This window comes from Cavia porcellus, unplaced genomic scaffold (genome assembly GCF_034190915.1).
Source record: "Cavia porcellus strain 051 isolate PalLab524CR breed Dunkin Hartley unplaced genomic scaffold, mCavPor4.1 scaffold_6, whole genome shotgun sequence".
Classification (NCBI taxonomy): domain Eukaryota; kingdom Metazoa; phylum Chordata; class Mammalia; order Rodentia; family Caviidae; genus Cavia; species Cavia porcellus.
In genome coordinates, this window is record NW_026947489.1 from 66570181 (window position 1) to 66593540 (window position 23360).

General features: G+C 41.2%; 1 protein-coding gene across 4 annotated transcripts in view; it reads right to left on the bottom strand.

Moving 5' to 3' along the window:
• The window catches only part of Acaca (acetyl-CoA carboxylase alpha), a 308031-nt gene that overhangs the window by 246403 nt on the left and 38268 nt on the right, over nucleotides 1–23360 (bottom strand). The window contains exon 1 of one of the 4 annotated variants that reach the window (XM_063249601.1): nucleotides 1750–1888. The exons of the other annotated variants lie outside the window; for them this stretch is intronic. The gene's annotated coding sequence lies outside the window, so the exon portion shown is untranslated. Of the gene's footprint in view, nucleotides 1–1749; nucleotides 1889–23360 lie in introns of those variants that run through there. 4 annotated transcript variants of the gene reach the window in all.

The following is a 23360-nucleotide window of genomic DNA, read 5'->3' on the forward strand; positions in this document are numbered from 1 at the left end:
AAAGAAGTCAGTATCAAATGAGAGTTCTCTGAGGCTGGCTTTCACAATCCCAGGTCTTTGACATTACTCAGTCATTGTCTGAAGTACAGGGTCATTAAGTAAAATGCTAAACTTCACAACTTTCCCTTCCATTTCAAAATAATTTAATTATTTTTAACAGTGAGAAAGTTTATTGGAAAAAGTAAAAGTGAAGAAAGAGGGAGAAACTGGTTCTCTTCAGAGAGAGGTTGGGCCAAGTAAAAAAGGAAAGAGCATGACAAAAGTACATCCTAGAGGACACTGGGCAGGCTATTGTGAGGAAAGCCATGAGAGTGAAAAACAATTTAATCTTATCATTGTTCTGCACTAGTAAAACGAAGACGACTTCTACAATATTAATAAATAAATCACTTGTGACACCTTGCGTATACCCACCTTACAATATTAATTATTTTTGGGTCCACATCAGTCCTCTTGCCATGCATTAAATAGTAAAAATAAAGAAGCTGAGCCAAGAGATGTGGGAAGACTTGCTAGTTTGTAGCAAATAGGCTCCTATCTGAACTCCTGCTCTATTAGACATTGTTTTCCAAATGGGCAAAGAGAAATCCGCAACACTGAAGTCCAAGGCATTCCCATTAAGAAGCAAGATAAAACAAATTTAAATATTTGAACCCTCTAGGGAGAAGAAACAACCGTATGTAACTAAAGAAAACATCCTTCTCAATTTGAACCATGGGATTAGGAAAAGGAGCTAGAGAAAGAAAATCAAGAAAAACTAACTTGTGAGATTATTAGGTTTATCTTGCATAAAATTTTTCGAACACTGTTTAAGTATAAACGGAAGCAGTAACTCCTAGAATCACTTGATTTCAGTCTTAAAGTTCAAAAAAAATAGTAGAAATTAAAGTATTTCTCCTATCTGCGCAATTATATTCTTGTATACTTCTACAAAATTCACAAGGCCTACATTAAGTACTGATTTTTAGAGAGGATTTCAAGTGTCCACTCGCCCTTATCCAACTCCAATAATAATGGCCTGGATCTGGGCAGACCCTTTGCTACACATTTCCCTCTGAAATCTTTACCCTTCCATCTCCTTCTTTGGTCAAATGCTGCCCCGAATCACTAAAACGATCCCGAAGGAGAGCGTTTCAACAGGCATGCACATTTACTACATCTCAATAGATTCAAAACCCTGCGAGCAGCAACCGGCAAAGGACAACGTGGTTGGCCCTGGGCTCTCACCAGGATACAAAGACACAGAGAGCAACAGCAAGATTCTCTGCACCCCACTCCGCAAGTGCAGGAGACTTTCAATGCAACCAGACCCAACCCTGAACACCGTCCTCCCACGTGGTCTTCTCCCGCTCCCAGGCCGAGTCGCACCGGTGTGGGGTCTGGCAGGAATCTGTCCGGGTCGGCCTAACAGCACGATCGATCACATTTAGCTGACTTTCAGACAGGAGCCTGGCTTGCTCCGGGCGGACACCCCCGTCCCTCCGCAGGGCCAGGGTCAGTATGCCTCCTAGTTCCGGGGTCCGGGCCGCCATCCCCGAGACTCCAGAGCCCTCCACGGTTCCCAGGAAAGGACCTCGAGGCCCCGCGGCTGAAAGGAAGGTTGAGGAGAGGGCTGGGCTGCCCAGCCTAGACGTGTCGGTACGGGACGGAGCCCGGCCGCGTGCGCGCGGAAGCTGGGACCACCGCCCCTCCCCTGGCTCAGCGTCTCCAGCTTCGGGATCCCGGGCTGCGGGGCGGCCCTCCCCTCACCTCAGGCTGGTGGCGCCCACCGTACGGCGGTCCGGGAGCCCCCGCGCGGAGGCGTGCTAGGCGTGCGGTGAGGTCCGCAGCTGGGCGGGCGATGGCTGACGGGCGCGCTGCAGCAGGCCGGCCGGCACACGGGGCGGGGCGGGGCTTCCCGGGAGCCGGCCCGCCCTCTCCCCCGCCCCCGCCCCGCCTCGGCTCCCACCTCAGCCGCGGAACCCCATGAGGTGACTACGTCCGGGGTTACTCCGGGTCATTCACCTCCGACCCGGCTCCGGGGGCTATGGGACAGTCCGGGGTGCAGGGGGAGGCGGGCCGAGGCGCGGGCCCTCGTAGTAGCCAATAGCAGGACGGCGCGGGGCGGGGCGACGTGAGGCGATGCAGATGGTCCGAGGCTCGCTCTGCCATTCCGGGCCGGGCGGTCTGAGGGCGGGCGGGCCCCGGGAGGCCGCGGCGTCCGCTCAGCCTGAGCGCGTGTGGGGCCAGCCCGCTGGCTCCCCCTCCCGGCAGAGAGGAAAGTGGAGGAGATGGCCCCACAGACACCAGGGCCGACAAAGTGAGGGGTCTGGGACCTGGGAGCTGGTGGCGCAAGGAAGGGAACTCAGAAACAAAGGCAGGCGGGGAGGGACAGCGGCGAGCGGGACCCGTCTGGACCCCAGCGCGCGAGAGCTGCGCACGGTAGCTCCCGTCACGCAGGCTGGAGTCCAGGTTAGTGCAAGCTAACCAATTCCTATTCGGCGACTCCGTAACCAGGCCCCCTCTTTGCTTTGCTCCTCTCCCCTAAAGTAGCCACCCCGAAGGAGCTGAAGGTGTCGGAGCCTGGAGTTACTTAAGGGAAGGCCAGTGAGACCGGCAGGGTACCAAAGAGAAATCCTTTTCCCTGCCCGGAGCAGAAAAGGTGTCAGTGAGTTTCTGACTTAAATTGGAGAGTACTTTGCATAGTTCATTAGGGTTAAGGCAAGGCTTTGAGGTGGAGCTAACCAGTTTCCCTAATTTTGTCAATTACTTGAAACAAAAAACCATCATGGTGGCTGTGTTGAAAATTAATAGTAACTGGGAAGACACCCAACAAAATACAAACGTTCAGGGGCTGGGGATTTAGCTCAGCGGCATAAGCGCCTGCCTTGCAAGCAGGCGGTTGTGAGTTCGATCCCCGGTACCGATAAAAAGGAAAAAGACAAAAAAAAAAAAAAAAAATACAAACGTTCAGCAAAGACACAACAAAAACTGCAGCAAATTGCCACAGATAAGAATGGAGTGAGTTCTAGCACCTGACAGGCACTTAATAAAGCACACAGAGTATTTTCTTAATTCTTAATACAGCTTGTGATGAAGGTAAAGAGAAATGCGGAGTGTAGCAACATGCCAGAGCGCACAAAGTGAACTACATATTATCCCAGGGAAGTTACTGGGTAGACAACTAGGCAGGAAGATATTGTCAAGAAGGGACACAACTTAGCTAAGATCCCTCTGACTATTATTACATAGTCTCCAAGAGAGTATGTGTGATTTTACCCATTTATGAAATAATAGGAATTTGGAAACAAACTTGGAAAGATGTGAAATTTTTTTTTTTTTGTCTTTTTCGTTTTTTATCGGTACCAGGGATTGAACTCACGACCACCTGCTTGCAAGGCAGGTGCTTATGCCGCTGAGCTAAATCCCCAGCCCCTGAAAGATGTGAATTTCACAAAATGGTGATCTATATATTACAGTAATTGAGTCACTGGGATAAATGTTACTTGAACGAAGGTAGGAACCTTAGAACTTTTTAAAAAACTGAACAAGACTTAAGATGTTTGACATAACTGACTACAACCTGGGCTGTGGCATACGCATGTGATCTCAGCTACTCAGGAGGCTGAGGCAGAAAGGATCAAAATGTTCAAGGCCTGTCCAAAAAAGAGGTGTACAATGTGTACTCAAAAAATATGGTATGCACTTAAATTTTCAAACATTTTATTATAGTAAAAGACACATTTCTATTAATCCCTCCAAAATATTCCCCCTCACTTTGAACACATTTATCCCATTGCTCTGGCCACCTTCTGAAGCAGTTCCACAAATGTTCTGTAGTGTCTTTAATTGTGCTTTTGTGGCTGCTTCAATGTCCTGAATCAATTCAAAATGTTTAACTTTCATGGTCATTTTGACTTTGAGAAAGAGCTAAGAATCACATGATGTCAGATCCAGTCACTAAGGTGGATAAAAACATAGGATAATGTGTTTTTTTGCTTTGTTTGGTACCGAACTCAGGACCTCATAGTTGCTAGGGCAGGTGCTTAGACTGCTAAGCTAAACCCCCAGGCCAATGGTTTTTCATTATGTTGAGTGGAAATCAGCAGCAACATTCAATATATTTTTGATATAAAGATAGTTATGAGAGAACCTTAATTCATTGTTCCTTGCCACTTCCAAAGCTACTCACAAAGGAGCTAATGCTACCATCAAATGTTAAGACACTGGGCAGAGAAAAGGCAAAGAGCTGTGTGACTTTAAGACAAATCAACAACCCCTAAGTGTTGGATTGAAACCTGCCCAACCCTACTCTAAAAGTGGAATTATGAAGAACTCTGTTCTAATGGCTGTTTGACCAAATTTCGTAAGTAGCTATTCCATGAAATCTTGCCACACAAGCCATTATGATACAAGAGACAGCAGAGGAGGAAAGCCCAAGGGCAGAGGAACTTACTATGCAAGACTAACAAGTGGAAGAGAAGAGAGCAAGTAGTGTATTTCAGAAGCTAAAACCACAGGACTTTTATGAATTGAATTGCACCCCCAAATTCCTGTACAGAAGTCCTAATAGCCAGTCCCACAAAATATGAGCACATTTCGATTTAGGATCTTTAAAGATGTAATTAACTTAAAACAAAGTCATCAGAGTGGACCCTAATAAACCATGACTGGCATCCTTATAAGAGACAAATGTCTGCCTGGTAAGTGCAAGGTCTGGAGTTCGATTCCTAGTACAAAAAACACAAAACAAGCAACAACAACAAAAAACAAGACACAAAGACACAGACACACACTGGGGGAAGAGCCTGTGAAGACTCTGTGAGGAGCCTGTGAAGTCAACTATCTATAAGCCAAGGAAAAAAAATCTCAAATGAAACTTAACTGCCAACACCTTGATCTTGGACTTCTAGCCTCCTCAAATGTGAAGAAACCTATTTCTGTTGTTTAAGTGATTCCTGTTATTTCTGTTTCGTGAATAAGGTGCTCAGGTGCTGTGGCACCTTATTGCACCTGCCCTACAAAATTAATGCAAAGTCCCAAAGAGCAAATGGTTTCCAGGTTGTTCAGGAAGGTTGTACAAAGCTATCAAGGATTTATCTTGAGCATGCCAGCTACCTTCCAACATTAAAGTTGGTCTATTTCCCTCCTGTAAAGCCAGAAGAATCTGATCTTTGTTTCGAAGGAGTCACTTTTGTCTCTAAGATGATTACAATCTATTTCAGAAGACAGAACTAGCTACATTAAAAACCGTCTACATTTCATGCCTTAGATGATTGCTATGTGAATTTGTAAAAGCCAGATAGGCATACAGATGCTCAAAAGTAGATAAACCCATATATGAGTTTGTCATTGTCCAGACAACTCCCTTTGGCCCTTTATTGTTAATTCTACTTGAATTAAGTCAGTGTTTTTCAAGGTATGTTTGACCAAACTCCTGAAATAATCACTGGGGTGCTTCTTAAAAATGCAGATTTAAAGCTGGGCATAGTAGTGTAGATATATGCAAGACCCTGGATTTGACCCCCAAACGCAGCCCCACACAGACTTTTCTTTAAAGCAACCATGGTATTATTCACCTTGAAATCTGAGAACACTAATTTAACATTTATCATTATTATTCCCTTCTTTGCTGCAAGACTTTCTTACTAAACAATGCCTCCTATACTTGTATTTCCAAGGTATGATTGTCTATCAGGTCAGGCTTAGATTAAGTGAAGGGAGAAAAGGAAATGCCTTAATAGAAAATGGCACTGTGAAGAACCCTGTTCTAATGGCTGTCTGACCATAATCCTAAATTTTATAAGTAGCAAGGCCTTTAGGAAAAAATAGAGCAAATACTGGAATGTTATTTCCCACTGACCCTCAATTCACATATATTAACCTATCTTCTAGTAGTTATACCTCTGTTTAATCTGGCAGATTTATCCTTACTTCCTCCTGTTCTTCTGAATCTTTCTAGTTCTTGGAAGTCCCATTTACTCCAAGAAGGTCTCTCTTTTCCTGCTTCCACTATCTTTCTTCTCTCCCCATCCCTCTAAAGTTTGAACCCAGGGCCTTCTCAAAGAGCTACACCCTGTCCTACCCTCTGTCTTTTGAAACAGGGTCTTGCTAAATCACTAAACAGACAAATTTTTGATATTCCTGCTTCAGTTTCCCAGAGTGCTCCCAGCCTCCTTGGCTTCTCTGACTTCTTAAAGTTATATGATTGCCATCACCCAGTTCAGCATTTAATTACGTTGTAATTTTGTGTGTATGGGTTTTAGCTGCTCAGATAAATTTTAATTAATTTGAACATACAGAATAGTTTAGCACCCCTCTTTACAGTTCTTAGAGTAGGACAAGGTATAGATATTACAAATACTTCATTGACTGAAATAAAAATTCCTTCGGTACCTGAGAGGTCACTGTTCTCCTGATGTCTGCTTATTACCCTCCATAGTGCCTTTGGGAGCAAAGCCTCCAGTAGGATACTTAGCTGCTTCAATAGATAGAATTCATCAAGAAAGTCAGTGCCTCACCAAGAAATGTGGCTCCAGTCATAAGATACAAGGCAAAAACACAAAGGTCTTATCTGAACACAATGTCCCTTTGTTCAGATCAACCATTCAGGCTTATCCTGGGTTAAGAATCTGAGAGAATTTAACACCTTAAGGTCAGAAAATGCCCTCAGGCATACCACTTTATGTCTGGACTGATGGTGAAAGATAGGATTGCATAATGAAGAACAGTGTTTATATTGGTTACTGCCCACAAGGTTTTCACATGGACATCAGGGTTTTTGCAAGGACTACTTGGGTTTGCACATGGTATTTCAGTAGTCCCACCCCTTTATTATACAATCTCAAAGACTTCCAGTCTCTATTTAAAAATCTGAGTAGTTACCATATCTTAGATCTGAGCTATTTCCACTCTGATTGTGAGAGAGGGAGGGGGGAGTTAGACAGAGAGAAAAAGAGAGCGAGAACCTAAAGGTAAAAAGACCACACAATTCTTGTTTACCAATAGACCTGCTGTTCCCAGTATACCCTTTTTTTTTTTTTTTTTTTTTTTTTTTGTACTGGAGATTGAACTCAAGACCTTATGCTTGTCAGGCAGGTGCTTATCCACTGAGCTAAATCCTCAGCCAGTATACCCAATTTTATTAATGAAAACAGGAAGAAAGGAGGGCTGGAGAGGTAGCTCAGTAGCAGACTGCTTGCTTGCATGCTGAAGACCCTGGGTTTAATCCCCAACACTGAAAAGAGTAAAGACAACCAAAACTCAGTGAAAAGACAAAAGAAAATATGCTTTAAATCAATAAATATAGTGGCCCTCTCATTTGAATGGCATAGTTTTAGTGGTAAATACTGGTAAAGAAAACTGAAAATTGTTTCTCTACGCCAAAGATACCTCAAAAATAGCCTTCACAGTGCCTTATAAAGAGCTTGAACCCGTTGACAAGATAGACTAGACTTTAAATCTATACTGTGTCACTAATTTGCTCTGTGAACTTGAGCAAATGATCCCCTTTCTGAGCCTTGTTTATAAATTTGATATAAAAGCAGCTGAACAGGGGCTGGGGATTTAGCTCAGCGGCATAAGCGCCTGCCTTGCAAGCAGGCAGTCGTGAGTTCGATCCCTGGTACCGATAAAAACGAAAAAGACCAAAAAAAAAAAAAAAAAAAGCAGCTGGACATGGTAGCATATGCCTACAATACCAGTACTCAAAAAGCTGAGGCAGGGGATTTGCCACCAGTTCAAGACCAGCCTAAATTATGTCTGAGTTCAAGCCCAGCCCAAACTACATGGTGAGACTTTGTCTCAAAAGAAATAAAAGGGGCTGGGGATTTAGCCCAGCGGCATAAGTGCCTGCCTTGCAAGCAGGCAGTCGTGAGTTCAATCCCTGGTACCAATAAAAATGAAAAAGACAAAAAAAAAAAAAAAAAAAAAAAAAGAAATAGAAAAGCTACCTTGTAAGGTAGTATTTTGAGGAAAACAAGAAGTCAGCAAGAAGCTAAAACCTCCTGTTAGTCTGTACCATGTGCAAGCTGACTGGGGTACAGCCAGATGCCAGCCCTCTCCCATAAATTGGTGGTGACATTTGCAGACTGTATGGAAGGAGAACAGGAAGTCAATAAAAAGCTAAGACCTTCTGTCAGTGGGCATCATACACCTGGGCTAGAGCCAGATGCCAGCCCTTTTGGCTCACAGGCTGGGAGACAAGAAGAGCCAACCCAACACTGCCCCCCATCCCACATAAGCGACCAGCTGATGTGGAGAAACACAGGCTGTGATGATAGCTAAAAAGATAAAAAAACAACTTAATGCCTGTAGTGTTTAGTGTTTTCCTGACTTTGCAGGCCTAAAGCCAATAGTCTGATCATCTATTCAGAGGATAAAAATATACAATGTAGCATCTATGAGGTGTCCCCTTCTGAAGGTGTTAGATATTGTTAATTCTCTATTATCTGGTTTGGAAAGCCTGTATCATTCTCATTGTTTTGTTTGGCTGGGTTTTACTGTTTTATCTTGTTTTATTTTATCTGATGGCAAAGGCAGCTATTTTGAAGAGAACAAGATATATTATGGTATTTTGGATTTACTTTTGTCTTGTTTTGAAGTCCTGTATTGTATTCATTGTTTTGTTTTGAGTGGTTCTATTCTGTTTCTGTTTTGTTTGATTTTACTGTGTCTGAAGGTATGAGCAGCTATTTTAAAGACAATAAGAGGCATCAACAAGTAATCACTGTTGATTTCCTATTATATTGTTTTGGAGTTCTGTGTTACTTACACTGTCTTGTTTTGATTGGCTTTATTCCGTTTTATTTTTCTTAGTTTTATTCTCTCTAAAATAATTTTTTTAATTTAAAGAAAAGGTAGTGTTTTGGATTAAATGATATAAGCAAAATATAAAGCTTGGAACACAAAAGGCACATTGAAAACACTACTTTCCTCTTTCTTTCCATGTCTCCATTTCCTCCTAATGCCCAGTACAAGAACCAAATGCCCTATACACACTTGATTAGGAAATATTAAGTTATTAAATTTACACCCTTACACCAGTATTGCCAGGACAGTAGAATATGTGCAGAGACCTAGTGATAACTCAATCCTTTACCCTTACTTGGAGGGAACAAACGTAGTGGCTTGAACTTCTGAAACCCACCAAGAGTAGGCCAATGAAAGGGTGTGCTTGGCACTGCTTAGGCTCACTGCCACACTGGAAAGGCTCTTTTGCCTCTTTTGCAAGAATATGGAACAATATTTTTATATCCTGCCAATGAAAGTATAAATGACTCAACCGCTTAGAAAATAGTTTGCCATTAGTCAGGCATGGTGGTACCAGCACCATGGAAGGCTAAGGCAGGAGAATCACAAGTGCAAGCCTACCCTGGGCAACTCCGTTACTTACCAACATCCTCTCTCAAAATAAGAATTAAAAAAGGAAATGAGGGAAAGGGAAAATAAAAAGAATTAAGATGTGTCATGTACCTGTGCAAATTTCTGATGATGGATATAATCATTATTAACTGCAAGTATACACTAATAAAAATTTTAAATTTTTTTAAAAACTTGCAAACAATCTTTAAAAAATAAAAGGGCTGGAGATTATTGTAATCCCAAATATTAAGTATAGTTATCCAAGTATTGTAATCCCTTTTTTAGTTTTCCTTACAACCTAAAAAGCTATATTTGTAATCCCATTGAGATGTTATTGGAATCTCATCAAGTTAATTTTAATCTATCACTTCCAATGCAACCTTTGGTGAGAGTAAAGACACCAAGTCATATTCAAAATTAAGGGCAGCCAAGGGGTCCTAAATCTAATCCCTGTGAGGATGTGTGGACAAAGGCCCTGATGTAGGCCTTTCCCAGAATTTATTATCTTGTGAAGAAGGGAGTGGCTCGAGGATGAGTGACAGTGTGGATGGTGAGAATTATGTGAATAACTTGAACTGGCTAACCAGGTAGAGAGAAAAGCATCTCTGAAAAATGCAGAGATAAGGATATACAGAAGAATCAATTTGCATAATTTAATTAAGGTAGCAACTGAATTGTTTTGGGAGGCTGTTGCTTTGGTTTCTGGTATGTAAACTTTTGTGCCCTGGGGAGTCATAGCCTCCTTACCATGAGGCTCATTCCCAATTGACTTTCCTGGAGCTGTCTGATTCTACCATCTCATTGTGCCTATATATTTTAGAGACAGCACAATGAGAGTGTTATAGGCAGCTGAGCTAGTTAGAAATATTATATAGGCAGTCAGACAGGGCAGGCCTCTCAAAGGAGCCAGAGCTGAAGTTCAGATACCTTGCAGCCTTGGAAAAGACAATTACCTCCTGCTGTGTGCCAGATTTCAAGACAAAAAGCAAATGCAACCACATCCTAAGGATTTACAGTCCAAATAGTTCTCTATTACCCTGAGGAAGTCGAAAGTCAGCATCCTACCCACCTACAGGAAGAGTCACTGCTGTTAAGCATGCCTGCTTACTATGTGACTGGCTCTCCCATTTGTTCCCGATTTAATCAATTTTACCAGAGCAATTAATCTTGTAGGTTGACCACAGTTCTGTCCTGCCTTATGCCCACCTTGCAAATTCCCATTTTCCCCAAGTTTGACCCATTTAACCTCATGATTTTACCTGATAAAAGTCCCTAGAAAAAACAGAGTCCCTGGCAACCCACTCGGGACCAGTTCTGTCTGTCTCTCTGTCTTAGACAGAAGCTTTCTTTCTGTCAATAAATATATTCTACTCTTAACCTCCGTTGTTCCTAAAATTCATTCTCGATTTTAGAGAACATGAACTCGTAAAGGGATGTAGTAGCTCGGGAATTTCATTCCCCTATATCAGGAGGATACAGGAGACTATCTGATGACTTTAGAGATTATATACCAGTACCTCAGCTGGATTTATTTGCAATGCTTAGAGCCAATTGAAGAGAAGGAAATACTATAGCCAGCTCTCTACATGTCAGTATAAGGAAATCAGTCTTGAAATAATCAAGGTTGCAGCAATGCTCTGCATTTAAGGGGAATCACTCAGGTTGTTTCCCACAGGGGATGATTGTGAAGTCCTTGGGTTTGACTCCACAAAACAACAAATAAATTTTAAAAATTAAAAGAAAAAATATTTTAAAAGGGCTAGGCATGTAGCTTAGAGCAAAGGCCTTGGGTTTAGTCCCCAGTACTACCAAGTACATAAATAATAGCTTGCCATTAATTAGTCAAACAGAACATACCTTTCATAACATATGAGAAGCTTTCATACATATGATACATACATACATACATACATACATAAACTTTTTTAAAAAATCAAACAAAGAAAACAAAATACACCCTTAAGAAAAAGAGTAGCACAGTGTGACGGTAAGATCATTTTAGACCTAGAGAAAGACTTGGAAATCATTTTTTCCAACTGCATCATTAAAAGCATGAAAGGAAAGCTCATCCAGAGAAGTTAAGTGGCTTTCTCAAAGTGATTTAATTGCCAAAGCTAATCCAGCACCTGAGTAGGCTTCCTGGCTTTTGTCAAGTACTTCTCCTACAGACTTACCCTGATGTATACCTAATACACATGATGCCCTGGGTTCAAGCTCTGGTACCACAAAACAAAACAGGCCACATCTCTGAACATAATAAAGTTCACTTACGCTGTAGCTTTTATTTCTCCTAACTTTACTGGGTTTTGTGGAAAGGATGAGAAAAGAGATCAGAAGTGTTAAACTCTCCTCCACAGATATATCAAAGACTTAGAAAAGCAGCCTAAATGTCTACAGTAGGCAAATAGTTCTGAGTCTACTTCTCTACCAGTAGATATTTTGACTTGTAAACTGAAAACTGAAATCTTCCTGTTTCTCTAGACCCCACATCATAGCCTGCTCCAATATGCAGGCTAACTTGTGAGCTTCTAAGTTATAAAATAAAAAGAGTCTGAGAGTTTATAAAAAAAAAATTTCTTTGACTTCATTTTTGACCCAGCACATTTTCTTTTTTGAGTCAAGTGAGTCGTTTTTGTTGTCTTTTATTTTTTGAGATAGGGTTCCACTGTGTAATTCAGGCTGGTTTTAAACGTACTACATAACCCAGGCTAACCTCAAATTCATGGTGATCCTCCTGCCTCAGCTTCCCAAGTGCTGGGATTTCAGGTGTGCACCAAGAGGCCTGGCAAAGTGAATTCTGCCATCTTGTGACACAGAATGAGAATAATGAACCCTTAGATACACTTCTACTTCTGTTGCAAGGTGGGAGCACCACACTGTGATATCTAGAAATTAATCTACAGACATGTTTAGATGACAACAGCAGGGAAGGTGTCAGTACTGGAAGGGAGCAGAGAAATACACAATCATATTAAGAAAATAGCAAATAAAAATCATAATATCCAGCAGATCCTGGTGGCACATGCCTCTAATCCTATATACTTGGGAGGCTAAGCAGGAGGATTTTAATCAATTTTAAGAGCAACCTAACCAACTTGGTAAGACTTTGTCTCTAAAAATAAAATAAAATAAAATATATGAATGTAGCACAGCCCTATAGTGCTTACCTAGCATTCATGAGGCACTGGGTTTAGTCTCCAGTACCCCTCCCAAAAACTCATGCATGACCTAGAGCCCTTCATTCTGCCTTAACTACCTTCTGTGTTAAAGAGAATCTGGCAAGTGTGGCAGGGAAAAGGAGCAATACCAGTAAAGATTTGCTTTGGGACTGCATGTCCAATATTTCTCCTCCTCCCACATTTCAGACAACAAACACGCTATCCTTCAGTGACATCTCTTCCCTTTACCTCTCCCCACCAAGATTTCTGTGACACTCAGTATGATTTGTATTTGTATGTCAGGAAACAGAATGGTATTTAAATAATTATTTGATTCAGGTTTCATGAAGCCCTCATGGGAATCCTTGAACTCCCTTTAAATCATTACCATCAGAGTTTCTGCTTCCAGAAACTTGCTATCCATAGCTAAACCTGTATTGGCTCTAACAGAGTACATTTGGAGTGGACAGGAAGACTGCAAAGGTTCTGGACTTAGGCAGTTATCTGAGTAGATTAATTTCTCCTTTACAATCCACCCAGCTATGCCATGAAAAAGTCATTAAAGTATTATTCAAGATATACGTACTCTGAGAAAAGATTCAATTTCGGGAAAGTCTTCAACAGCAACCATCTATCTAGGAAAAGTTTCCCAAACTGCAAACAGTATTACCTATTGTATTCAGTTCTTCCTTAAAACTTCTTGGTCCAAATCATAGGAATGTTTCTAGTCATGCTCCCTTCACTATTCAGGAATGGAAAATATGAACTCTATGACTGCATCTGTGCTCATATGAGTTTATTATGTTGTTTGTTTGTGTTTAAGACAGGGTTTTACTATATAATTCAGACTAGCCTTGAGTTCACTATGAAGCCCATGCTGTCCTCAGACTCTCAGTGATCCTACTAGCCTTGGCCTCCTGAGTGCTGGAATTATAGGTGTGTACCACCATGCCAGAGTCATGTGAGTTTATGTGCATAACTATGAATGAATTATTCTAAAGATCCTTTGAGATTTTAATGTACATGAAGTTGAGTTCCTGAGAAGTCAAGTAATTTTCTCGGAATGATAGGAATAACAACAGGACTCTCCAGTGTAAGTCACTGACACACTTAGTCCTGTTCTACTGTAGAAATAATATTCCTTAATAGAAATCACCACTTCTCTTTATATTGGTGAGTACATCTATGTGCCTGTATCAGTTAGCATGCATGAAAATGACTACATGTCTAACTACAAGTATCTGTAAAGTATATCACTGGGTGCTTATACCCCTTCTGCTAGGGAAACCATTAGGTAATTATAGTTCTTTATGCTGGCACCAGCAACGAAGTCAGGGGAAGACCTTCTAAGTCAATCATTAATAAGCAGATTTGGCTGTTTCTCCAATCAGCTTTAGTTTTGGGTCTTCGGGAAATAAAAGTAATTAGGGTAGAACCAGCTTCTTCCAAGGTGAAACTTATTTCTAGGGCAAGTAAAAGCAACTAGAAACAAGGCTGCCAAGGGGTTTGACAGATTAACAAAGAACTGTTTTTGCACTGAGTGTTTAAATTCATGCATTCAAGTTGACATGAATACCATCTTAGTCTTCAGCCTAATCATTGCATCTCATGATTTCAAAAAGAAAGGTAAGTACCTCTGTAGCCTAATATCATGGAAGATCCAAAGAGAGGCCTAGAAAGTATTTTGGGGTCTTTTCCACCAGGTAAGACTATAGCTAGTATCTAACAAGCAATACTTGTCACAAGTTAGCCCACCTATTTGCCTCTAAGCAGGTCTGTAACTTACTCAGAGAGACCAATTATGATGCATTCTTCTGCTCACATAAATAGCATTAAAAATCCTTTTTTCTTTACAAAAAGGTATTTGTCAAGGTTTTGGTAATGTCCTCATCTAAGTTCTCAAATTCATAAAGCTCTCATAAAATGTTGCCTTTGTTTATAAGGTAGCACATTCAAATAGCTAGATGGAGGACGCTCTTGGGTGGGGAGACATGAAGGAAAAGGTGATGAGGTGGAGCCACTATTTTACTACTCTTTAGCAACTGTTTATTTAAAATGTAATTTTTCACTTTCTAAACATTTCATTTTTACAATTAGTTAATGAGACTTAAGGCAAAATATCCTAAGCACAGCAGTAACCAATTTAACAAAATAAGAAAAGTTCTATGTTCTTTGATTCATGTACCCCAAAGTAAAAATAACTATGGCCTATAGCGCTGTGGAATGTATACATACTACATCCAAGGCACTAATTAATAAACTCTCCAAAGTTCTCTTTGATACAGCAGGAAAATAGAACAGGTGGAAAAAATAAACACTTTTTGAGGTAATATGTTGGTTAATCTTTTATTAACTTTACTTAACTCTGTTTCACTTTTCTGACTCCTAATAGTAATAGATTGGTAGATTCCTTTATCATAGGCTAACTCCTACTACTCTGTATTTCAAAGTCTTTCTTTTTTTAGGGAGTGTTTGATTTCCCCAGTTGCAATGAGCAGGAACTTAATTCTTTCGCATCCTTCTCTGGTACCCAGAATTCTAATAAATACTCAGTAAATGTGAATTCTCCTCCCCTCCCCACTTCAGATCTCAGAGATATCACTTGCCAAGTAGAACAACTGCAGGGGCTCTTCCCAAAGGATGTGAGAAACATCAGGCAATTGCTAATGCAAGGTAGGGAATAAACTTTTTCTATTTGCTATTCTAAGAAATGTTTAACTTTAAAAGATGCCTTATCGTGGCTGGACAAAGTGGTGCACACCTGTAATCCCAGTGTAGAACCAGAAATTTAAAGGTTAAAAACAAGATGCTGTTTCTCAGCTAGAAACAGCACTGGGCCTTGTGACTCAGTCCTAACTCAGCCCTGCAGAAATAAAAACAACCTCTGTGGCTGTGATATGCTGGGGATGTGCTGTGCCAGGGAACTCAGAGATAGAGGCTGCCATTATGCTAATCAGGGTTGTAAAATATGTCAGACTCAAGTCTACAGAAACCAGGTGTCTTAAAGACAAGTTGTGCAGAACAAAGACAGTTAATTAACTCTGACCTGCTGGTCACCCCTTATGAACTGACCAATAGCAGATAGATAAGATGCCCACCGCTCCGCACTAACTGTAATGATTGGCTTCTGTAATAAATGCTTACATTGCAGTTTTTCCCCCTTAAAAACACCAGCCCTGCCCCAACTCAGGGTTCTCCGTTTCCACCTGTTTGGAGGACCCCGTGTACATGGAATAATAAAAACCCCTTTGTTTTTACATGAGAGCGAGGCCCTTGGAGTCTTCCTTGCGACACCGGTCTAACATTTTGGAGGCCCCAGCGAGATCAAACTGAGATCAGACCTCCTCGCAGAGGGAGACCCCAACGGCACCTCTCTGGGGTAAGTAGTACGGCCGGTTTTTGTTTACTTTCATCTTGATCGATCACTTATTTTCTCCTCTTTCTTTTACTGCCCTGAACCGTTCGTTCGTTTTCTTTGGTTCTGATTTCAAAGGCAGTTTGTTTCTCTTGGGGGACGCCCCAAGGTTCCCCTGAGGAACGTTCGTCGGTGGCTCACCAATTTGCGTAGGCAGGTCGCTCCTGCTGAGTCGGGCAGGTCGCTCCTGCCATTAGTTGTAGCCATTACATGGCTACGTTCATGGTGGAATACTCCGCCAGTTCGTTTCCACCTGGTGGTTTTGGTATGTGTGTGCGTGATGCTGGCTTGTGAGTTGTGTTCTAAAATGTAAACTTTTTGTGTTTGTCTGTGTCTTCCCTGTTTGTTGTTATTATTCTCTTTTTCTCCAGGATAAGATGGGACAGACAACTTCATCTCCTCTCTCCCTTACCTTGGACCATTGGCCCGAGGTTTGGGAGTGAGCTCACAATCTTTCTCTCCAGGTTAAAAAGGACATGATTAATGATGGTACAGCTGAGGGAAAAATGCCCTCTCCTTGGTTGCCTGTTTAAACTTGTTACTAACTTAGGGGCTTGTTGCCCATTTCTGTTGCAGGATCCATATGGCTTATTAGATCCAAGGTTCATAATAAGAAAAATTATTTCCTTTAGCTCATCAAACTGTGAAAGAAACAACCTTCGTTTGTGTCTTTAATGTTGTGGCGCCTTGTTTAATATGTAAGTTTCAACTGATTGCTTGCAACCTTGGCATGCCTTTTAAAAGGAGTATTTTTCTTTCTGGTTAAAGTGTAAACATATGTGCACATATATGTGTATATGTATGGTTTTTAAGAATCATATCAACTTTACCAAGTGAAAACCAGGTCATACTGTAATTGAGCCAGTAAAAAGGTTATAGTTTTTTTAAAAAAAAAAACCAACATTTTAATGTGGTAAAAAGACATAAAATAATTAAATATGATTTAGACTACTAGAAGGTGACTTCAAGGGTTCTGTTGTGAGTTTTAATGTTGTCTGAGAAGCGAGAAAAAAGGTAATTGACTGGTAATAGTAAAAAGGAGGGACAAAGAAAGTGGTTTGTTTTCAAGTAAAAATGTCTGGCTGTGCCAGAATATGAAAGAAGATAAAACTTGGAGGTATATTGTAAGTTATAAAAAGCACGAGATGATGTGAATTTTATTTGTCTTGGTTATAGTACTGAAAACAGCAGTTTTGACAAGAAGTAAATGTGTTCAAAATTTGACAATATTAGATCAGTTTTGGTAGATTTATTTATAAGATTCTAAACCTTTGCTGCAAGGTGTTTCCATTAATATGAGATTATAGATGATAATAGAGTTAAGATATAAGTTCTTACATGTGCTGTGGACATCTGGGAGATTATATGGCACAATTTTGTTACCTATGAAAAAGCTTCTTTTTGTTAAGTATGTAATTTCAGTAAAATGATGGCCTGCCACGTGACACCCTGGGACAAAGGGTGGTGTGCCATCCAAAAAAGCCTGCTCTCTGATCCGGAATGCCAAAACCATGTTTTCCCTTTGTCCCACCCCGATTGGACATCCAAAGGTAAGGGGGTTTCCCCAGCATCGCCAGTTGTTCTCTTTGCAACTCAGTCGGCCCCACATGTTAGAAAAAAAAAAGATTACAAAGGTTTGAGAGTTTTTGAGAAAATGCCCCTCAGCCAGTTGACAGAGATAACACAAGAGATCTTTTAAAATTTAGAAAAAAAAAAAAAAACACCCTGAGATAGTGCTCCTCCAGTTCGTAAATGACTTGTTAATAGCTTGACCCCCCCACCCCAGAAGCTTGTAAGCTTATCGAGAGGCAACTGAGAAACTGTTAAGGACTTTGGGGCAATTAGGCTATAAAGTCTCAGCTAAAAAGGCCCAATCTTGCTGTCAGGCTGTGACTTATCTGGGCTACAAATTGCAAGATAAAAAAAAAAAAAAAAAAAAAAAAGAGGAGGACTTTGTCTAAAAAGGAGCCCAGGCTATATTGCAGATCCCATTTCCAGAAACTAAGAAACAGGTGCGCGAATTTCTGGAAGCTGTCGGATACTCCAGGCTGTGGATTCTAAATTTTACTGAAACAGCTCACCCCCTATATGGCTCCCTTAAGGGAAAAACTCACTAAACTGGACTTATAAATGTAAACAGATCTTGCAGCAGCTCAAGTGGGCCTTGACAGAGGCCCCAGCCCTGGGACTCCCTGACGTTACAAAGCCATTCATTTTGTTCATAGATAAACTCAGGGGCATTGCCAAAGGAGTCCTAACCCAGGACATTGGCCCTTGAAAGAGGCCTATAGCCTATCTTTCCAAAAGGCTCAATCCAGTAACAAGAGGGTGGCCTCCATGCCTAAAAATTCTGGCCGCTGTGACAATGCTACTTAAAAGAGGCTAAGAAACTCACTTTTGGACAAAAGATTTCTGTAGTGACCTCCCACAGTTTAGAGACTCTTATCAAAACCCCTCTGGAAAATGTGAATGCTAAAATCTCACACTATTAGGCCCTGCTCCTAGACCCAGAATTGGTAGTTTTCAAAACTTCTTCAGCTTTAAACCCAGCCACCCTTATGCCTGACAACGACCTGAGAAATTTCACAGATGAGAGCAGCTTCATCCAGAACAGCAGAGGCAGATGAGTGGCCGGGACAGCAGTGACCACCAAAAAGGAGGTACTCTGGGTTAAATGGTTAGAGCCTGGCACCTCTGCCCAAAAGGCAGAGCTCATTGCTTTGACTGATGTACTAAAACTAGCCACGAGAAAGAGGGTAAACATCTATACTGATAGTAGATATGCTTTTGCTACTATACATATACATAGAGCCATCTATTAAGAGCGAGGTCTCTTAACCTCGGCCAGAGCTAAGATTAAAAAAAAAAAAAAAAAAGAGGGCTCCACAAATCCTAAATTTGCTGGCAGCAGTCTGGCTGTCAGCAGATTGCTGCTATTCACCTGAGGAAACAATTTGGCAGATCAGGCCGCTCGAAGAGTAACAATCACATCAGAGAGGCCAGCCGAGAAAGTAACTGCTCTGATGCGAGTCCCCCCGACCTTGTCAGAACCAGTCTACACAAAAAAAGACTACACTGGTTGTTGTGAGCCATCTAACGGATTCCAGTCCCTGTGACTAAAAGACAAGTACAAAATTTCTAGGAGCCACAGGACTGATCCAGAGTTTGGGATCCTGGCAGAGGCCTGTTGCCTACCTTTCCAAGAGACTTGGTTCTGTGGCAGCCAGATGGCCACCCTGTCTATGGTAATTTCATCAATGGCCCCTTCATAAAGGAGGCTTAAAAATTGACTTTTGGACACAAACTCTTAATTGTTTCCTCCTATTCACTGGAGACTCTCATCAAGGCCCCACCAGACTGATGGATGTCTAATTCCTGAGCCATACATTATCAGGCACTATTTCTGGAAACAGCAGCTTCAACCTCGGCTACTTTGCTGCCTGAGGATGACCCCTCGTTGCCTCACCACAATTGTACTGAGGTCATTGATCACCTCACGGAACATCGACCTTATCTAGTTGATAAGCTACTGTCTAGAGTTCCATCCTACTTCTCTGATGAAAACAGTTATGTCTCTCAAGGTAAGCGGGTCGTGGGAGCTGCCGTTACACAAAATCTTAGGTTCTATGGGAACAAATCTTAGAGCCAGAGACATCAGCATAGTGGGCTAAACTCGTTGCCCACACTGAGGCCTCAAGTTGTCTTTATCAAAAATGGTGTTTACTGTCTTCTGGAGTCAAAAGATTAAAATTGCTCCCCAAATTTGGACTTGTTGGCTGCCATCTAGATGCCAAGGAGAGTGGCTACTATCTGCTGTATAAGCCATTGGGCAGAAGAAGATTTGTTATACTGGAAAATAATTTGGCAAATGCCACCTTCCAAAAGACAGTTAGAAAGCCCCAAAATCAGTGGGGATTGAGATAAGCTTGACATTACTGCTAATCCCACCTATTTTCTTTGTCAGAGCCCATTTGCACTTAAAAAGACCAGCATCTGGCAGCTCAACTTCCGAGAGATTCCCGGGGGCTAATATCAAGCTAGCCCAGTCTGTGAGCTTCAGATGCCCTCAGTGCCAATTGGTAAATCTAAAAGTACTGCAACAAATAAAAACCACTGATTATCATGGGACTGTGCCTAAAAACACTGGAAAATAGATTTTACAAAAATAAAAAGCCTAAATTTCAAGGATATAAGTGTTTTCTACTTAGTCTGAGTCAGCTCTGATAACAGTTTCTCTGATTTGGTCTCCCTTTTTATCCGTGGGGTCCGACAATGGCCTGGCTTTTATAGCCTAGTAACTCAAATTAACCTAAGCTTTGCAGATCAATTAAAAAACTTGATTGGGCTTACCAGCCTCAGAGTTCAGAAAAGGTAAAAAGATAAGTTAGATTTTAAAGACTATAATTACTAATGGCCTTAAAAACTGGCGAAAACTGGGTGAGTCTCTTTTCCTTCTGCTCCTTTACATGCGTGATACACCCCCTATGTTGCAGATATTTCCTCTTTTGAGGTTTTATGTGAGAATGTTTCTAGAAATTAGCTGATTTAACTAATCAAGATCTTATTAAGTCTCCCCCAGACTTTTCAGCTAGCTGTGACTTCCATCCACTGGTTACTTCGCTGCTGCCCACTGCAGCTAAAGAGCCTAGGCACCTGGACAAGCGACCTCACCGTAAATCTCTTGAGAGCGACCTCACCCTGAATCTCTTAAGCGGCAATGGACTGTCAAAGTAGCTAAAAGCCTGCCTGGATTCAACGTTCCCACTGCAGACAGGTCCTAACTTTAAAAGACCATCAGCCTGCGGATAAGTGAACTGTCATTTCTTCCAAGGACACTTTAAAGCTTAAGATTGTCTAATATAACTGATAATTTTGTGTTCTCCTCCTTTGTAGAGACCCCAAGGAGGCCTCTCTCTGACTTAAAAATTGTTACTTGTATGATAAAACAGAGCAAATTTAAATGTTGGTTTTCTTTCTTCTTTTGGTTAACAGCTTTAATGGTAAATCTAATTGGTAAATCTAATTGGTAAATTGCAAGACCTTTGTCAATCCTCCTACTGGGCCTTATGTTGTAAACAAGTTGACAAACTATGTCAAAGTTCTTAAAAGCTTGTGATTTTAAAGACACATGCAAGGTTATAAACAGATGCTAATGAGTCAATCAATGGAAAATGTTGTACTCTAAGAAAATAGCTTCGTTATATGTGTATTATAACAAACCTGTAAAGTGACTTACTAAATGTTTTTTTTCTTTTTTCCCTAACTGATATGTTAAGTGACCTAATTGATATGTTGAGTAACACTCTCCTCTGTAAAGAATTGCAAGAATCTCACCTAATTGATATGTTAACCATTGTTGCCCTCTACAAACTACAAAAGCTGTGCTAAAACAAGCTAACAAGGGTTGTTAATCACTGCTAGACGCCTCTATTCTCCGTTAAAGAAAACTAGAATGACAATTAATTTACATTTGTTTAAAGTAACCTGCTTGTGTGCAGAGAGATTTGCTTGTGAGTTTGGCCCTTGACACATAACCGCCGTTTTCTGTTCTGTATGGCGCCTTATTGCCTCCCTCTCCCCTCACCTATCTATCTAGGCCATAAAGAATTTGGGTTTCTGGTGACCTCCTCCCGACCCGGTGATGATCTGTCATAAAATAAGCCTGCCCCAAAGTTTGAAAACTGTTTAGCTTCAAAAAAAAAAAAAAAATTACCGGGTAATACTGTGGCCCAAACCCCAGTCGGTGCTTTCCTTTTGTTCTGTATGTATCAAATGAGTTAGATGTCAGATCTTTGTAAAGCTTGAGTTCCAGCATCTCATAGCTCGTTACCCCTTCGCACTCACTAATGAGGGCGAGCTGTCCTGGGATGATTGACTTCCCCACTTTCTTCTCCAAATGTTGCTGCAGACGTGCCACTATGGGATGGTGTCGGTCTGCAGGATGGGAGTAATTTGAGAAAACACCAGGGGCTCCCGAGATTGTCAGAGCTAGGCGAACAACAATATAGTTTCCAAACTCGGGTCAACAAGTTTGATGGCTCTACAGGTTTCTTTATAAATCACATAACTCAGTTTATTAACTCCCAAGTCTCTCAGATGAAAATAATGGTCCTTAGACAACATACTTCCTTAGCTATAATTGACCTCTAAGATTAGAGGTATTATGCAGAAGAGGGGGGAATGTAGAACCAGAAATTTAAAGGTTAAAAACAAGATGCTGTTTCTCAGCTAGAAACAACACTGGGCCTCGTGACTCAGTCCTAACTCAGCCCTGCAGAAATAAAAACAACCTCTGTGGCTGTGATATGCTGGGGATGTGCTGTGCCTAGGGAACTCAGAGATAGAGGCTGCCATTATGCTAATCAGGGTTGTAAAATATGTCAGACTCAAGTCTACAGAAACCAGGTGTCTTAAAGACAAGTTGTGCAGAACAAAGACAGTTAATTAACTCTGACCTGCTGGTCACCCCTTATGAACTGACCAATAGCAGATAGATAAGATGCCCACCGCTCCGCACTAACTGTAATGATTGGCTTCTGTAATAAATGCTTACATTGCAGTTTTTCCCCCTTAAAAACACCAGCCCTGCCCCAACTCAGGGTTCTCCGTTTCCACCTGTTTAGAGGACCCCGTGTACATGGAATAATAAAAACCCCTTTGTTTTTACATGAGAGCGAGGCCTTGGAGTCTTCCTTGCGACACCGGTCTAACACCAGTACTAGAGAGGCTGAGGCAAGAGGATTATTGTGAGTTTGAGGTCACTCCTACACTACATAGTGAATTCAAGGCCAGTCTAGACTAGATAATGACACTCTGTCTCAAAAAATGAAATGAAATAAGCTTTATCTCTTCCTTCTTGGCTCAGATCTCAGATATTGTATTTTAAAGCTATGTACCCTCTAGGCTTTCTGGAAACTAATTTGTGTGTGTGTGTGTGTATGTGTGTGTTTGTGTGGTAGTGGGGATTAAACAGGAACTAATTTTTAAATTACCTTATCACCTAAGACATGCCTATATAAATCAAACAGATGAGATCACAAAGGGAGAGAAAGCAGCACCTGAAAAAAATTATAACCATTTTACTTAAGCTGAATTACAATCTTCATGAGCCTTATCTTCAGAGGACCTATGGCAAGCTGGAAGAAAATCAGGACTTGGATATTTATGATCATAAATATATACTGTGGAAGAGGTGAATTGAAAAAGAGGAAAATGTAGTGATAGACATTTTGTTGGTTTTTTTGTTTTGGGTTTTTTTTTTTTTTTGTAATAAGGGTTGAACCAAGAAGGTGCTAAGTTACATTTCCAGCCTTATCTGTTTTATTTTGAGATAGGGTCTTGCTCACTTGCCCAGCCTCGCCTCAAATGTGTAATCTTCCTGTGTCAGCTGCCCTAGTACCTAGGATAATTTATAGCCATGCTCCACTGTGCCCAGAAGCAGTGGC